Below are 5,306 nucleotides of genomic sequence, written 5' to 3' on the forward strand. Positions count from 1 at the left end.
TTGCAGGGTAGACTGACGTCACTGAGGTATGCTCATGATGTGAAATGCGCCGCTGTGCTGCGCACGTAGCGAACGATAAATGGGACACGGCGTTGGCGAATGGCCCACTTCGTACCGTGATTTCTCAGCCGACAGTCATTGTAGAACGTGTTGTCGTGTGCCACAGGACACGTGTATAGCTAAGAATGCCAGGCCGCCGTCAACGGAGGCATTTCCAGCAGACAGACGACTTTACGAGGGGTATGGTGATCGGGCTGAGAAGGGCAGGTTGGTCGCTTCGTCAAATCGCAGCCGATACCCATAGGGATGTGTCCACGGTGCAGCGCCTGTGGCGAAGATGGTTGGCACGTGCGAGGGGTCCAGGCGCAGCCCGAGTGACGTCAGCACGCGAGGATCGGCGCATCCGCCGCCAAGCGGTGGCAGCCCCGCACGCCACGTCAACCGCCATTCTTCAGCATGTGCAAGACACCCTGGCTGTTCCAATATCGACCAGAACAATTTCCCGTCGATTGGTTGAAGGAGGCCTGCACTCCCGGCGTCCGCTCAGAAGACTACCATTGACTCCACAGCATAGACGTGCACGCCTGGCATGGTGCCGGGCTAGAGCGACTTGGATGAGGGAATGGCGGAACGTCGTGTTCTCCGATGAGTCACGCTTCTGTTCTGTCAGTGATAGTCACCGCAGACGAGTGTGGCGTCGGCGTGGAGAAAGGTCAAATCCGGCAGTAACTGTGGAGCGCCCTACCGCTAGACAACGCGGCATCATGGTTTGGGGCGCTATTGCGTATGATTCCACGTCACCTCTAGTGCGTATTCAAGGCACGTTAAATGCCCACCGCTACGTGCAGCATGTGCTGCGGCCGGTGGCACTCCCGTACCTTCAGGGGCTGCCCAATGCTCTGTTTCAGCAGGATAATGCCCGCCCACACACTGCTCGCTTCTCCCAACAGGCTCTACGAGGTGTACAGATGCTTCCGTGGCCAGCGTACTCTCCGGATCTCTCACCAATCGAACACGTGTGGGATCTCATTGGACGCCGTTTGCAAACTCTGCCCCAGCCTCGTACGGACGACCAACTGTGGCAAATGGTTGACAGAGAATGGAGAACCATCCCTCAGGACACCATCCGCACTCTTATTGACTCTGTACCTCGACGTGTTTCTGCGTGCATCGCCGCTCGCGGTGGTCCTACATCCTACTGAGTCGATGCCGTGCGCATTGTGTAACCTGCATATCGGTTTGAAATAAACATCAATTATTCGTCCGTGCCGTCTCTGTTTTTTCCCCAACTTTCATCCCTTTCGAACCACTCCTTCTTGGTGTTGCATTTGCTCTGTCAGTCAGTGTATTTTCAATTTCCATTCGTTCCAAACAATCACTAGGATTTATGAGATTGCTTAAAACATGCAGCAGTAAATCCAACAGAAGAAAGTTAAATTTATTTTCTGATTTGAAATGCGAAATAATAAAGGAATTATTTATACTTCATACGTTAAATAAACTTAATCTTTTGAAAATAACATCTATTATGTCGCACTGTGAACTCATTTCTCTCTACCGGTTCCTAAGAACTGAACACCCCCTAAGACCATTCTTTTGCTGCTTTTCCGATGACTTTTCCTGGTACAATATGGATCTATTAGAAAGGAAATATTATGAATTATACGGTATTCTACCCCACCTGCGTCCAAGTCGGAGTGAAGATAATCCTGGTAGCATCTCAGGAAAAAATCAGCAATAATTTATTTATTTATTTATTTATAGTAGGTTCCGAGAAAGACCGCCTTCGAATCCTCTCTAGGTATCGCTCAATAAATCTTATTCCTGGCGGTGGAGATCTCCATTCGACTTTCAGGGACAACGAGTTTCAACGCAAATTAATGTGTTACCTTAGCTCTACATATGTCTTATCGTAATCATACGTAAATAATATCCGACTTGTTGGCTGAACGGTCAGCATACTGGCCTTCGGTTCAGACGGTCCTGGGTTCGATTCCCGGCCGGGTCGGGGATTTTAACCATCATTGGTTAATTTCTACTGCACGGGGCTGGGTGTATGTGTTGTCTTCATCATCATTTCATCCTCATCATGACGCGCAGGTCGCCTAGGGGGTCAAATAGAAAGACCTGCACCTGGCGAGCCGAACCCGTCCTGGGACATCCCGGCAGTAAAAGCCATACGACATTTCATTTCATTTCGTAAATAATAAATCCAATTTAAAATTTATACTAATTTATTGGCATGCAAATCTGAAGAAAAGTTAAACCAATATTGATAAATACGAGAAAAGAAAAATGTGCTATTATACAACGTCAAAATCTCTAGTAATCATTCGTGAAATAATATTTCTTATTTACAATTTTTCTCTCTGGCGATGACTCATAATTGAAATGGGATTTTTAAGATATCAGCTGATCCGTCCAACACTGAACTTCAAATACATAAAGCCAATTTCTAGCATCTAAATCACAAATCGACTTTTTTGTCGGGAAAAATTAAGTTTAACGACATGAGTAAGGTGGCCTACTGAAATATAAGTCATGTAATCTGGTTAGTTTTCACCCAACTTTATTCATATTTGATCATCCTGACGTTCCTACACAAAACCTTCATCTTTATTGTCTTTATTTATGGACATTTTTATAATTGGAGCCCTATCGTGTCCAATTTTATATCATCATCATCATCTGTTTACCCTCCAGGGTCGGCTTTTCCCTCGGACACAGCGAGGGATTCTACCTCTACCGCCTCAAGGGCAGTGTCCTGGAGCTCCAGACATCGGGTCGGGGATACAACTGGGGAGAATGACCAGTACCTCGCCCAGGCGGCCTCACCTGCTATGCTGAACAGGGGCCTTGTGGAGGGATGGGAAGATTGGAAGGGATAGACAAGGAAGAGGGAAGGAAGTGGCCGTGGCCTTAAGTTAGGTAAAATCCCGGCATTCGCCTGGAGGAGAAGTGGGAAACCACGGAAAACCACTTCCAGGATGGCTGAGGTGAGAATCGAGCCCACCTCTACTCAGTTGACCTCCCGAGGCTGAGTGAACCCCGTTCCAGCCCTCACACCACTTTTCAAATTTTGTGGCAGAGCCGGGAATCGAACCCGGGCCTCCGGGGGTGGCAGCTAATAACGCTAACCACTACACCACAGAGGCGGACCCAATTTTATATATGGGCCTTTATTATTTCACGTAACTTATTACTATCTGGGATTCTTATTATGACTATTTTACTGGTGAGATTCGATATATTTGATAAGTTTCTTTAACATGGCCAAAAATCTACCTTTCAGTAATCATCAACTAGCGTAATCGAACAAATATATGCCAATCTGTCATATATTATTCCCCAGTCGATCATAGTCTAGCATCATTACATATTCAGTCGTACCTTTCATTGAGTTAGCTCGTGATTTCAATCTACAGATCGTTTGGGAAAGGGAGACTCCAAACACGTCGATTACCCTTACTACATATCCTTATATCTTCACCAATTATGTATGCGGAGGCTAACAACTACTCATAATATGTCACTACGTGTTTCAAACATATCCTTATATCTTCACCAATTATGTATGCGGAGGCTAACAACTACTCATAATATGTCACTACGTGTTTCAAATTTACATAAAATCAGCTGTTCTATTACTAATACACTATTCTCAACATGAGCCTAATCCTATAGTAGTTAATCAATACGATCCTCTATCGATGTGTCATATAACTTCGCAGTATCTTCTTTTTACACACAACTTCTCGAAATATGAGCACTTAAATCTCAATAGTTCCACTAATACACAATTCGAATCTATCTCTTCTCAGTCATAATTCTTCTCATTTCATTAATCTTCTTCATAACCTTTCATTTGTTACAATATCAATCGCCCTCGACGATATTGCTTCTACGATACTCATATAATTCAGGGAGGATCCATCTATTCCTTTAATTGTATAGGCGTGGTCATGTTAATATAATTGCCTCCTAGAGCTCCTATAAGTCTCGTATAACATGCACTCTCCCCAATATTTTCTGAATCATAACTGAATAGCCTTTCCAAGTAGCTTGGTATCAAATATCGATAAGTAATACACTCACTAAAAGCATGAACATAACCCTATCACTTTCCATGCCAGTATATGGGTACATATCAATTAAAGTAAATAATATTCGTGGTTTTTATGACCAAGTTCTTCCAGTCTTCCCCAGTGGCGCAATCGGTTAGCGCACGGTACTTATAAGACAGTATCCGAGAGATGCCGGGGTTGTGAGTTCGAGCCTCACCTGGGGAATGTTTTATAGGAGGCAGAAACAGGTTCCAAGAAGGACATTCCAGGAATAATTAATGAACAAGGGGAGTGTGTATGTGAGGATCTTCAAAAGTCAGAAGTATTCAGTCGGCAGTATGTAAAGATTGTTGGTTACAAGGATAATGTCGAGATAGAGGAGGAGGTTAAGGCCAAAGAAGTAATAAAATTTACATATGATAACAATGACATTTACAATAAGTTACAAAAGTTGAAAACTAGAAAAGCGGCTGGAATTCATCAGATTTCTGGGGATATACTAAAGACAATGGGTTGGGATATAGTACCATATCTGAAGTACTTATTTGATTATTGTTTGGTCGGAGGAGCTATACCAGATGAATGGAGAGTTGCTATAGTAGCCCCTGTGTATAAAGGAAAGGGTGATAGACACAAAGCTTAAAATTACAGGCCAGTAAGTTTGACATGCATTGTATGTAAGCTTTGGGAAGGCATTCTTTCTGATTATATTAGACATGTTTGTGAAATTAATAACTGGTTCGATAGAAGGCAATTCGGTTTTAGGAAAGGTTATTCCACTGAAGCTCAACTTATAGGATTCCAGTAAGATATAGCAGATATCTTGGATTCTGGAGGTCAAATGGACTGTATCGCGATTGACCTGTCTAAGGCTTTGATAGGGTGGATCATGGGAGAGTACTGGCAAAAATGAGTGCAATTGGACTAGACAAAAGAGTGACTGAATGGGTTGCTATATTTTTAGAAAATAGATCTCAGAGAATTAGAGTCGGTGAAGCTTTATCTGACCCTGTAATAATTAAGAGGGGAATTCCTCAAGGCAGTATTATCGGACATTTATGTTTTCTTATATATATAAATGATATGAGTAAAGGAGTGGAACCGGAGGTAAGGCTTTTTGCGGATGATGTTTTTCTCTATAGAGTGATAAATAAGTTACAAGATTGTGAGCAACTGCAACGTGACCTCGAAAATGTTGTGAGATGGACAGCAGGCAATGGTATGTTGATAAACGGGGTTAAA

The 5,306-nt window shown here is 43.4% G+C and overlaps 1 non-coding gene across 1 annotated transcript; it reads left to right on the forward strand.

The window, feature by feature from the left end:
• Positions 1-4,199: 4,199 nt before the first annotated feature.
• TRNAI-UAU (transfer RNA isoleucine (anticodon UAU)) lies at positions 4,200-4,289 on the forward strand. Its single transcript is given in 2 exon segments — positions 4,200-4,237; positions 4,254-4,289. It is a non-coding gene; the product is annotated as a tRNA-Ile (tRNA).
• Positions 4,290-5,306: the final 1,017 nt, after the last annotated feature.

This window comes from Anabrus simplex, chromosome 11 (genome assembly GCF_040414725.1).
Source record: "Anabrus simplex isolate iqAnaSimp1 chromosome 11, ASM4041472v1, whole genome shotgun sequence".
NCBI classification, from domain to species: Eukaryota; Metazoa; Arthropoda; class Insecta; order Orthoptera; family Tettigoniidae; genus Anabrus; species Anabrus simplex.